The sequence below is a fragment of the Haemaphysalis longicornis genome, unplaced genomic scaffold (genome assembly GCF_048455015.1).
Source record: "Haemaphysalis longicornis isolate Haplotype H1 unplaced genomic scaffold, Haemaphysalis longicornis Haplotype H1 scaffold_1, whole genome shotgun sequence".
Classification (NCBI taxonomy): Eukaryota; Metazoa; Arthropoda; class Arachnida; order Ixodida; family Ixodidae; genus Haemaphysalis; species Haemaphysalis longicornis.
Genome location: NW_027526203.1, coordinates 267,771,249 through 267,784,861, shown reverse-complemented (window position 1 = coordinate 267,784,861; position 13,613 = coordinate 267,771,249). Strand labels below are relative to the sequence as shown.

The 13,613-nt window shown below is 52.1% G+C and overlaps 1 protein-coding gene across 6 annotated transcripts in view; it reads right to left on the bottom strand.

Moving 5' to 3' along the window:
• Positions 1-13,613, bottom strand: part of Sv (paired box protein shaven) — a 225,328-nt gene that overhangs the window by 122,363 nt on the left and 89,352 nt on the right. The gene's annotated exons all lie outside the window — the stretch shown is intronic.

Below are 13,613 nucleotides of genomic sequence, written 5' to 3'. Positions count from 1 at the left end.
ACTTGAGCCATTTAAGGTTTGCAGATGACATAGTCTTGCTCAGTGAATCTGCAGAGCAACTCCAAAACATGATTGAAGAACTAAAATCACAGAGCTGCGCTGTGGGGCTAAAGATAAACATGAATAAAACCAAATTCATGATAAATAAACATGCTGAACGCGCGTTTTTTAGACTAGGAGACGAATCACTAGAACAAGTACAAGAATATACCTTGGCCAGATGGTCAGTGCGGACCTAAACCACGAGAAAGAAATCAGGCGCAGAATAGGACTGGGATGGGGTGCATTCGGCAAGCACTCGCAAAAAATGAAAAGTAAGATGCCTCTATCCCTAAAAAGAAAGGTATTGAACCAATGCGTCCTGCCGGTGATGACATACGGAGCGGAAACTTGGCGACTTACTAAAGAAATAGAAAGCAAGCTTTGGTCCGCTCAACGTGCCACGAAGAGAATAATCTTAGGAGTAACGCTTAGGGACAGAAAATGAGCTGCTTGTATTAGTGAACAAACTCGGATAGATGATATCATAGTCCATGTTAAAAAAAGAAATGGACTTGGGCTGGCCATGTGGTACGACGAACGTCCAACAGGAGGACCACAAGGACAACAGAATGGACGCCTAGAGACGGGACTAGAACAAGAGGAAGGCCATTAACTCGATGGAGAGACGAAATGAGAAAATTCGGAGGCAAGGAATGGACACGGGAAGCGCAGGACAGAAACGGGTGGAGGTCAATGGGGGAGGCCTTGGTCCTGCAGTGGACCCAAATAGGGTGTTGTTGTTGCTGATGATGATGATGTGTGCGTGTGCGTACGTGCGAGTGCGTGGGAAAAAGTAGAGGGATAATCACCTTAATATATCGCCTAGAATCCCCTGCGACCCCCTTAGCTGGTCGAAACGGTATTTCGGGGAGCAACAAGTACGGGTGAATACTCGCAATATTGTCACCGCACCAAGACAACAGCCCTAGCCAGTATCTTCCCGCTCAGCGGTGGCTGTAAATAAGGTTCGATGTCTAATGCACACAAACCGGCACGTTTCCCAGTGTAATTTCTGATCGGGTTTATTCCAAGATGGCCGCCGTTGGCGGTATGATTACCATTCTACTCACCTAACGCCATCTAGCGCCTCCTTCTGGGGTGCGGCCTGGTGTCAACAGATCCTTCTTTATACTAATATCCCGATCCTAATTCTAATTCTAATACTCCCCAACGATTCTTTCAACACGAAAGCCGTATGCCTCGGATGCCCGGCCGCGGCGGCCGCTTTTCTGACGGAGGCGAAAAGCGAAAACGCCCATGTTCGAGATTTCGGCGCACGTTAAAGACCCCCAGGTGGCCAAAATTAATCCGGAGCCCTCCACTACGGCGCGCCTCATCGCCTGTGTAGCGTCGGTCCGTTAAACCACATAATCAATCAAACTTGCTGTTCAACTGCATGGAGCTCAATGACCACCTGCATGCTACGTGCGCTCCGGATTATTCCTCAACGTGGCGCAAACGGGCGGTCTCGTCGGCAACCGAGTCCGTGACCTGCATGTGCGGCAGCAGCAGCGCTGGTTACTCCCACACTAACGGCCCTGCTGCCTCACACCAGCGGCGGTCACGACGGCGACGTGCCAGGCGGGCGGGTGGTTGTTAACCCGGTTCTCCGAATGCGCCTGGCTGCATGGCTAAAATTGAAGCGACAGCCCCTTTGTTCACGCGGGTGATGCGAGGCGAAAAGCAAACGCTGCTTTCTCGTTCGCCCGGGCCTTGATGGACGAGCTGTGCGCGCGGTAATTAAACGGCGATCCTTCACTCTTTCACGAGGCTCGCGCAAATCACGCCGCCGAGACGGTGTGCGACACATTTCAGCGCCGCCGCGACACCCGTGGCGACCCCGAGGCGACGCCTTCCACCCAAGGAGAGCGAGGGGGTCAGACTGGGTGTAACAGCGTCATTTATTACCGCCGGGGTGTCGCACGCTACCTTGTATGCCGGCACTATATACAATGTTGTTCGCCATTGTCTTCCGCTGCAGACTTGGCGGTTGCGCGCGAAACGAGCTCCACGTAAGGCAAATCAAGCGTTAAAATTAGAACGCCCCAGTTTAAATGAAGGAAGGGGCGATGATGGTCGGTTAATGCGACGACGTATTTTACTGAGCGCTTGTTATTGGTGGAGCGTGAGTTGCCGATGAGAGAGAGAGAGAAGGCTCTTTATTACCTTTCACGCGCTGACTATTACCCGCTGAATAAATTGACAAAAACCGAACTTTTCGTTTCGGCACTGAGCTTTGGTTCAGCCCGCGCGGCTTTTCAAGGCTCCGACTCTTTTAACGTGCCGCCCCATGCAACATCGACATTCGGGTAGCCCGAAAACACAGTCCAGATGGCGCATGCACCCTCGATCTATCGAGTCAGCGCCGTGTTCACGCAGCCACGGAGACAGGGGATGGAATTAGTGGTCCTCAAACTAACACTGCGCCCGCCCCACTGTACAGTGCGGCGGAAGTGTGGAACCCCGCGGCCGCGTAATCGTACGCACGGGGGGCGAGCGGGAGCCGTGACAGGTTCGGCGTCTCCAAGGAGGAGACGTTTGGGTTGCGCGGTCGGGCCCCGGGTAAAGAGGCCCGACGTGTCGGTCGGGGCCTGCCAACGCGGCGACCGAGCAGGCGACAAATTGAGCCGCCAGCGGTGCCAGCGGAACATGCGTGATGAATCTGAACAGCCGCCCTGGGCGCCCGAAATTGAGCCCGATAAAGAAGCGCGGGCAGGCCAGCCTTCGGGCGGGGGCGCCGCACCTTTTGGCGTCCGTGGTCGCGCGGCGTATATTTAGGCGGTGGCTGCGCCCGGTTGGCCCGGCGTCCATCGTTCCGTGCCGGCCGGGCTGCAGCGCCGGCGGCCGCTTGATTTATGACCATCGTACGACGCTGTTTTTGATTCCCGCACCATGCGCGCGCTGGCCGCTGCTTGTGCAAGCCGCATCAGCGCGCCGTCTCCAAGCGCGCTCCTGTTCTTGTGCACGTCGCGGCTCTGAAGGCAGAGCTCTTCGCACCCCGCTCTTTTCTGCGCCGCTTTCCCCTCTTTTTCTGGCTCCTTTCCCCGTGTCGGGAATACCGCGAGGATCCCAGCCCCGCCGGCCCACCCAGGGGTTACAGACTGCGCGCTCAGGGCTCGCTTCTGGAGACCCGGGGTCATCCCATAACCCCGCCTGCAGCTACGATGCCGGCAATCATGTTCGGCACCGTTTTACTCCCAGGTGTGAAAAGAATACGTTCCCCGGCTTAATTGCTTACTTCGGCCACTGGGACATTCAGGATTACCAATGGTGTGTGCAGTATGTACTGCCATTCGCGAAATAAATATGTAGTGTTTAACACTCCCGAACCAAGCATACGTAATCTGTCCGACGAGCCTGCTCAAAGAAAAGCGGATTAAATACGAATCTGTTACTGCCGATTTATGATATCTTAACGTATTGTATTTTGGAGCTTAGCAAATTTTGCAGACGTCATCAGCGCACCAGAGCAGACATTACGTGTACGACGTGCCGCAGATGGCATCTCTTAACAACATTCGCAGACTGAGAATGCGAGCAGAACAGCGCATGCGAACTTTTACTCGCAAGAACATTGCAAGAAAATTCGCAATAGCGTCCTTAGTATCCACGTCGTTGATAAGAAACAAATCTCACCATGTACAAGCGTATCCAATGCCTTCGGGAGTAGGTTCCAGTAACACTTTTCATGATTTCAAAACACTCCGATTTCGGGAAAGAACGCAGCAGGGTCTAGATGTGAGGCACCAAAGTGGAGAAGTTTCACAAGCAAGAAAACTGGCGCAGCCAAGCCGGGTATATAGGCACAAGCCGCGGTGCTGGGGGCTTCCCAAAATTGATGCCATCGACGCTGCGCTTGCTCTTATCACGGTAACGTGCCTTACTTTTGCTAATGTGGTTACTTAAAGGTTACTTCCAGCGCACAAACAAGAACTGGCTCCGTGAGGACGGCATACCTTGTTGCACTTAAAGTTTCCTTCACTGGATGTCTATATGGAACCATGCAGGCGAGTCATCCCGAAGAATTATACACGAAGCTATCCTTCTCGGAACGCAGAGGTAACTTCAAAAGTCCTGCAAGTCCTGCAAAAGGATAACAGGGCCACTCTGCGTGGTAGTTTCTCAATAAATTCCTTGTGCACGGGGGATTCCTTTGGGAGAAATTTGAAGCAATACTGAGTCTGAGAGCGAACTTCATCCTTTCGTCTCCACACACGCCTTTTGTTCTCGAAGAAACCACAAGGATATATGACCGTTGAGGATGCGTTTCTTTCGAGGCACTTGATGTCTCCAGGCCACATATTGCCATCTTGTGCCGATATATTCCGTCCAGGGAACCGCACTTGGAGGAATCTTGGCGGCCCGTACACGCAGGTAGAACAGTGGTTTGCCTCCGCCTCGTCGCAGAGCCATGTCGTCGAATCCTTTCCTCCCTCGAGCAGGGCAGGAGCGAGGCGAGGTGTTCGCTGGTCGACGGCCGACTGCAGCGGCTGCAGCACGTCGGCCAGGCAGCGGCGCCGTCGTCGTCGGCAGCGCTGCAGGCCATCACGGGCTGCCGGAGTCAGGCTCTGGAAGACTACCTTTGCGTGGCCTCGTCGGCTCACTGCACCGCTGGCTGTCTCTAGCACCTTGGGCCGCGCGGGTCACGCACCGTCACGTTGGCAGCGGGGCGCCGCCGATCGCGGGAGCCCCGACACGCACCTTGGACGCCAATCGAAGGCGCGCCCGCTTCACGCGCCGCCGGCTGGCCGCCGCGGGTGCGCCACTGCGGAACGACCAGGGCCCGGGATTTCCGATAGACGGACAAGGGACTGTTCCGCAAGATGAACCCACGCGCACCCCGGGTCCCAAACGGGGCCCGCTTGCTGCGATACGCGGGCCCTTGGAGGGGCCCCGACCCACCGCCAAGGGACTTTGAACAGTTGCGCAGCCCTCAGGGCGGCCACGCAGAAGCAGCGCGCATGCCTCGGTGCGAACGTGAAAAGGCACTCAACTTCACCTTCCTCGTCGCCATTGCACGATGCCACGCAAGAGGCCCCGACGACTAGCGGGTTCGATGCCACCTTTTTTTTTTTTTTTTTTGAAGTTTTTGAGGTTGTTCAGATACATCCGACCCCATATAAATTTGCACTTTTTGCTCGAATATAGTAGGGCACAAATATATTGCAGAAGGGCGCCGACAGGGTGAAAGAGCACTGGAATTAGAATTGGGTGGTTAGAATTGATTTTCTCGGTCGGATAGAGCTCTTTGGTGCTTATTCGTAGCTCTTTAATTTTGGGGACACGTCTGACCCGAAAAAAAAAAAAAAAAAAGATTGGTCGCCAACCCGCCCTGCGAAAGTGGATTCCCAGCAAAGCTGTTGTAAAACCACCACAAATTGTGATGGGGGAGGGTATGAAATGTTTCTCGTCGTCTCAGCGGGCTTGTCGCGTGCGCTCGGCTAGTGTCGCTAGATAAAGATACAGAGTATCGGCCCTCTTTTCCCCTATTGTTCCGTGCCGCCGCCATGATCATTGGTCCCTTCGCATTACGGGACATTTGTTTACACTCCGACGGTTCATATGGAAGCCGCCATTTTATTGTTTATGCGTTTTAGTCGGTCAACTCTGGTAAGCTTAGCTTGTCCCCCTTTGCTCTGCGGCTGCGCACGACTGACGTCGCTCCGAATGCGAATCAAAGATAACGTATGTAACAGACTTTCAGCAGCAGAAGTGTGTCCAAAGATGCCGTTTTGCTGCCTCCTCGGTAGTGTTGTTAACAATCGACCCTGTCGAAGTTAACGGTGAGGCCGTAGATGCGAAAATGAACTGCAAAATGGCCGCCGTTGCTGACTTGCCTGCCTGAGAGGCGGTACTTAGCTACAGACTCCGGCTGCTGATGCTGGGTATAGCCTTCGCGTGCGCTCGGCGTCTTGGGCAAGAACTGCTCTATTTAGTGACACTAGTCCTGCCTAGGCCTCAAAGATAATCTGCAAACATAAGCTTTACCAGGAACACATGGTGTGTGTGTGTGGGGGGGGGGGGGTGTCCCATTGTTAACAGGCGCCTTATCGTCCATAATGGGGGTTTCGATGCTTGTTTTGTGGTTTCCTTAAACGAACTCTGAGCTCTATGCTGTATGCCTGATTAGCCTGACGCATGCGCTCGGCGTCTTAGGCCTCGGCGCCTTGGCGTTTTTGTCCACGGAGATCGTTTTTGCCCACGGCGATGAAACCGTTGGGGGGTAGAGGTATAAAGTTTTGCTGTATAAATGCTGACGGTGAGCGACGAACATACGAGTCCACTTTACAGCGCAATGCGTTGTAAAGATAGTTTGGTGGCTTTAGACGTACACCCTCCCGTCCACATGTGAAGTTCCGCAAAATCTGTTCACCTGGAACACACGGGCAATACTGCGTGTGAGAGACAGACGGACGAAATGACTGTTTTCGCAATGCAAACGGCTCGCGCACGCGAATCCACTTCGCCTGATAAGCTACACACAGCTTCCGCTCTTTGTATCCTGACAAAAAAAAAGTTCTGTTGTTGCATGCGCTCCGCAGCTATAGATACACGCTGTCACCGAAGAATACGGGGCTTCATCTTCACGGGCGAAGAGTTATCGCGACTGTTGACGCAGTGGCGCTGCTAAAACGCTCTACAGGGTACCGAAGGAAACCCATTGCGCAATCGCAGTCACGTCAATGCATATACTGTAATATGCTCTCGAGAAGCAGAAACTCCTTTTACCTTCGCGGAAGCGACGATTACGGTTATTCGCCCCAACGAAGCATATCTCTCTCTATATATATAGCGTATACGCACAGCGAGTTTATGTGTGCAAAATCGACATGTCCTGTCACGTACTCGGACACTGCCGTGACATGCAGGGCAGGGAGAGCAGCGCTTCCTTTTCCTAGGGATGTTTCTTCCGTGAGACTAAAGGGCGACGGGGATATTTTCTGTTTACTGAGCAACATTACCGGCGGGAGAAGTGTGCGCGTGGGCATTCCGATAAGCATTTCATGGCTATAGTGTGCGTGTAAAAAGCAACCACTTCCGAGTAATGTCTCGAATGCAAACGGATCACACACGCGAGGAGCTTTGTTGCTTTTGCTTACTCAAGACGACTGTATATGATATCGCCGCCACTCCTTCTCGGGTCTACAAAAAACATGTAGTATTTCGTAGATAAATTATCCGGGAACACATAAGACGACGCTCCCATATCACAGTCAAAAACGTCGCCCAATTAAAACTATTCACTAGTGTTTACATATCAGGGAGGAGGACTGCATAAATAGTCAGGCCGGAACCGAGCGGACGGGAGGCTGATGGGAGGGTGAAAGGGAGCGAAGAAGGAGAGCAGCGGACGAAAAGGATAGGGAATACACAGATAGAAGGAAAGCGGAGGTAGGTAAGATGAGGAGGAAAGCGGGGAAGATGTGTACGGTTCTTTCGTACGCTCCTTCCTGTTCGTGCTATTGCGGAGCCGACCGCTCGACCAGCACAGTGACCGTGGTTGCGAGGAGAGCGCGCGCTGCAGGGGGAGGTTAGGAGGGCTTCGTTGTTATGGTAGCGCGGGGTGTGAAGGCGGCCCAGCGGCGCGAAGGAAGCGTTGGTGGCACGCTAGCGCGTGGTCGCCGTCGAACCAGTTGCCGTGGGTGGTGCAGGCTTTGGTCGGTTCAATAGGGAGTTCGTTCATTGACAACCCATTCCGATAGCCGTTTCCTTTGGTTCCGGTTTCATTTGAAGCCATATGCCATCGCAATTCGAAACATCATCATCGGAATAAAATAATAACTTCAAATTTCACATTGCAGGAAGGCGTCATGTTCGGCCAATTTTTAACAGTGGAGTTCGCCGTTGCAGGAAAAATACCAAGAAAATGCCGAGCTCTCCTGAGCGCGAGCCTCGCGGCGACCGTCGAACTTCCGCGGCTCGCGCAGTGGCTTTTGCAAAAAAAGAAAAAAAAAAGAAAAAAAAACTCCAGCACTAATGTTACTAATGAAAAGACACCCTTTTGGGAGAGGTGGTCACCGCGGCCGCCGCATTCTCTAGACGCCATTATGGTTAATTAGAGACATGACTACGAGTGTGACAATTCTTCCCGAGACGACTTGCAGATCCCGCCACCACTGCCTCGAGTCGATGACGAAGAGCTGGTGGAAGTCTACAATGCTGAGGATGACTTTGTATCCACCACTCGCCTCGAAGAAGACAACGACCTCTTCGACGCATAACACGACGATTACTATAGCACCGCAGTTATGCAAACAAACACTAATACTGAAACTTAACTATGTGGCCGGCAATGCTCACTTACAACGGCTTCGCCAGTCAAGTCTTGCGCGTCAATACGAACTTCCGTGAATTTCTGTCAATAAATTTTATCGTGTGCATGATGCGGGTTCCACACTTTCCCATTATCATCTCTTTTGTATGCTCACTGTTTAGGAGTCCGTTGTATATCCTAACCCTTAATGTCTGGGGTCTGCAATCAATGTTCGGGCTATCAGACGTGCCGTAACAGACAGGTTGAGTGCAACTTGGGCGTCCATTGTACTAGAGATACTGGAATTCTTGGTTCCATTAAAAATAACGAACCAGTAATGACGAAATAAAACTTTCGACATCCTGCCGTGCAGCAGAAGGCATTTACTAACGTGCGACCGCGGCTGGTAAAATACAACCTGCCCGAAAGCCTGGTCCCACCACTGCTGTTACGGCTTTATGTATACACCGTGTCAATACTCGTATTCACTGGACAAGACAGCCAGCCATAGCAGAACGCCACAGGTATACGTATCATCGGCTGTAGCTCGTTAAAATCTTGGCGCGTAACATGGCCCAAATATTGCTTCGGCAGCCCACCACCCCTGAGCCATCGTCACTGTGTACGGTGGCCCGGTGGAGCGTCGGTTGGTGTTTATTTAAGCGTTCCGTTCATACTGGTCAGATGTAATTTGAAGCGACTTCGCACGTTTCGAAGTGGGCAGATGCCCCTTGTCCCGTGGAAGCGGAGCTCTCCTCTGTAAATGTAATTTGCCGCCGAGACGCCCAAGCGCCTCCCGCAGCCGCCGTGGTGGCGTAATGTTGCAAAGGCCTTTCCTGATGCTGCTGCTGTACACTCGCTTCGAGTCCAGGCGGCCACAGGACCACCGGAGAGACGGACGACAGAAACGACCGTGTGCACTGAACATTCGCAGCACGTGCAAGAAGGCTAACTAGCCAAGTTAATCCGGATCCCCCCATTACGGCGCGCGCATCCAATAGGTCAGCTGTTCCTCCGGCGCGTTCAACCCCTCATTTGAGCTGATCGATGTGACACGTGTCGTCCTGTTTAGCCCGCTGCTATTTCTCTCTCTCTCTCTTCGCGCTGCAGCTGTTTTACGTGGTGAGAAGGCCAAAAAAGATGGACGGTTCCTTCCCTGCAGAGGACAGTAATCGGGCGCTCACTTTGCCCGTCATTATCGCGAGATGCGATCATACTGCTCGCCCGCTTCCCCCAGAGTGACCCTGTGCTGCCTGTATTGAGAGGCCTGCGCATTCTATTACCTGCTGTTTCCTATGCTGTGTTACCTGCCTTGTTTTGAATGCCGGACACGTTAATGGGCCGTTTATCAACGATTCCCAGTGTGTGTCCTTCCCTGCAGCACTTGGTCGAGGTACACTTGATGTAGTGGCTATGATCGTAAAACTGCCACATATATACATACGTGCAGGCGCCGTCATAAGTAATCGGAACAAGCATTTGTGAATATCACAAAATATTTGTCTTACTGGCTTTATGACAGCCATTACCAGTTTATAGGAAACTTTCTCGGTTGGGTAGCACTTCTTTAAACGCACACCAATGCAGCCAGGCAGTTTCCGGAAGGAATTCCTTTATATTTACGAGATCGTGTTCCAATTACTTTTGACGGTACCTGTACATCCATCCATCCATCCATCCATCCATCCATCCATCCATCCATCCATCCATCCATCCATCCATCCATCCATCCATTCATCCATCCATCCATCCATCCATCCATCCATACATACACATACATACATACATACATACATACATACATACATACATACATACATACATACATACATACATACATACATACATACATACATACATACGTACATGTCTGTGTGCGTGTGTGTGCATGTGCGTGCGTGTGTAAACAAAGTATTACATCAAAACACATCTTTGAAAATACTTCTGCCACGATTCCTTCAACACTGCTTATCACGCTGCTGAGAAGGAAACAACGGCCTGATTTTCTCTTCTCTTCGTAGTCTGGTTTTCCATGTTTCCTCCGTTCACTATTTAGGCCATAGGGATTAGCTACCATTTTATGTAGCTCCCAGACAACGGCAGTACAAAAGCGTCTTCATTCGGGTTCTCAATGAAACTGCACGGGCAGACGCCGCTGAACGAACCGCTGGCGTACGGAAGGGCAGCGCAAGCCCCTATAACTACCTATACGGATGCGTTTGTGTTTTCTATGCCAAGAAAATGTATCACGTGCAGGCTAATGAATCGCAGTCGATGTCCCGCTATAGAAAGGAGATATCTAACCGAGCGTGGCCCGTGCACTCAGCATGGACGGCAGACTGCTGGGGAGGATGGCGGGGCGGCGGTGCCTCGCTTCCATGCGGCCGTGGTGCGTTCGCCTGCACTCGTGGATGCCCCGTCCACCCGCGACCCTCCGAGCGAGCCGTCGCGGTCGGTGCCCAGGAGTCGGAGCCCCGTGGCTGCCTGACAGGTAGAGCGGCGGCGCCCTGCCATTCTCTTGCAAATGAGCCCCCTCCCGCGCATGCAATAAATGACTCTCGCCGACCGTACCCCTTCCTGGGGACTTGGCAGTAAAGAGCGACAAAATTCAAGCCGCATCGGGACACCGCGCTGCTGGCTGTGTGAAGGAGCGACCGCCTTTACGTCTAATCATGGCTGCTCCGGCTGTGAAAATCGCGCCACTCCAGTTTCGCCGCGCCGGATTTACGCTCATCTTGAATATTCCCGGCGTCCGTGGCGACTTTTCAATACAAACTTGCCTGAGAATTCTCCCTTTAATGCGTGCCTATTTACACTTACTGCCAACATGAAGTGTACACCCAAGGTTGTGATTTTAAATGCTTTTTCCCTTATTAGTGATATGTGATAACGCCAAAGCGGACTGCCATTCTCGTACTCCTTACACACGGTGGCGAGCCGCTGTCTTGGCCTATTCTCATGGGCACTGAAATTGAAGCCATACCAGCCTGCACTTACCAATGACGCTGGTCGTGTAATGAAAACGTCTCAAATGATGTCATTTTAACGAAATCGCCTTTTGCCGCACCGCAAACTGATATGTGTGCCTTTCTTTAATGTGCATCAATCCCCCAAATCCCCACTACACTGCCACGCCACCATCGCTTCTCCAGTGATAACTCAATCATTTCAATAATTTTCATGAACTAATATTTTTGTAGGTAACGTTTTAGATTCACATTGAGCCAAAACGCGTAGCACAGAAAGAAGACAAAAGAAATGATGCGTTCGCTTTTCAACGGACCCATTTTTCACGTCTGAATTCGGCATTCGTTTTTAATGAATCATGGTGAGACAGTCATTTCTACGCCAATTTCGGTCTAGATGGTCTGAGAAAATTTTATGGATTAACATGCCTAGTGCTCCCGTGCTTAATTTGCTTATTTGCATTTGTTTGCAGTAATTGCCGCAGTGAAAATTCTTCTTGCCGTTCATTGGCCCCCAATTCACGGCAAATCACCATTTCGCATTGATTATTCATTTTGCATGCTACAGACAGTGAGTTCGCGAGAGAAGACCTAGGAGGATAAAGCTGGGCCGATCTTGGATGCATGCAGCCTTGCACTGCAAAGCAATCCCGTGGTTCAGCTACCCTGCAATGCATTCGAGTCACCTATCCATGCCGCGAAAAAAGCGGATTCGGCGCATGACACCAACGTGCATAACATCCCAGTCAAAAACATGGTCTTCGCTGTGGCACTGCGCAACGCAGAACGTCATTCGACGAAATTTCATTGTTGGCTGCCCGGATTGGTCACTCGAATGCATTGCAGTGTAGATGAACCACGGGATTGCCTCACAGTGCAAGGCTCCGCAGCCCATGAAATATATATGTCACAGGGGCCTCATTTCACATTCGCGTCAAGACTCCACACCACCACGACTCTGCATCACTTGTATTCAGTCCTCCCAAGCAAAAAGGCGTAGCTTGCCCCGCCTTCACCGCCCTGGCGGGGCTCGGCCCTTGCGCCGTCTTGTCGCGGGAGCGCTGCTGTACACGGTCGGCTTTGTGGACGTCATATGGATGTCTGCAGTGCTGCGCGTCCCCGGCGGAGAAGGGATCGGTGTACACGCTTCATAATAGGAAGAGCGCTCGGGCGCCGGAGGGCATAAATCAGCGGTCACGATGTCGCCTGGCGCCCGAGTAATGTCGGCCGATTATCATGGAAACGCGCTCAATCAACGGGCGCCTGGTGGCAGCTCTCCTCCCGAAGGGAAGACCTCTCCCCCCGAGTGCCGCGGCTGCGCTACGCAGTCCGCCCAAACAACGCCCGGTGGATGCTCCGAAATGGGAAGAACAATCCCCTGGTTCCTTCCCAGTGCAGCTGGGCCAAGCGGCACCGAAAGGTGTCGCCGTGTAGTGGGGGCGTCGAGTCAATGGCGTAAGAGATACTGCTGACATGGCTGTCCGAACTGCACCCATGTGGGCTGCACGGGGCAATTAGTTCGCTCCGGCGTCCAAACCAACGGCGCAAGGAGAGATAGAGAAAATGGTATACAACGAAGCAAAACAACCGGCATCATCACTGAATAGGCACGGGTCCTGTTACGGTGCAAGGAAGAAAGTGGACACTTTGACGTGAAGGTTATAGCAAAGTACGGTGCCAGGGAGTAACGTTTGGGAAGGCGCATTTGCCGTGTCAGTAAAGGTGATAAATACGGTGGGTGAGCAACAGCCAGTTACGTTTATTGAGAAGTTCGATGAGGAAATCAGGGCGAAATTTTCGCGACCCCCGCATGACAACCAGTGGCCGTATACCTGCACTTCCTCGATACCGGCAGACAGTCATCAATAACGTATTCGCTAATGCAGCCCACACCAGAAACCCTCCGTATATGTTACGCACCTGGTCGACCTATCTGCACGTTGCCCCCATTGTCATACCTGCACATCTGCCACACTCCCCCATCTCACGTGGACCTGTTCTTTGGCCTCGTTTCGAAAATTCACCCCACCCTCAAAGAACACGAAAATCATTGCCGCGTAAGCCCCATCAACCGTATCCAGACACGCTTCATAAAATAGCCACCTAGCCACTTAAAAGCAGCTTACCGCGTGTACTATGAATGCTGGGTCTACACAGTATCCCTCGGTACCACTACATGGACCCTTCAACACGATAATTTACTGAAACGGGCAACGGATCGCTGACCTGCGAATTCCTCAATTCGGCTTTACAGGTTCATGTATGTATGTATGTATGTATCACCTCCTTCTCTCGTCCCTTTCCTGTCTCATGTTTTCCCCATTCCCCACACCCCCACACCTGCAGGCGTT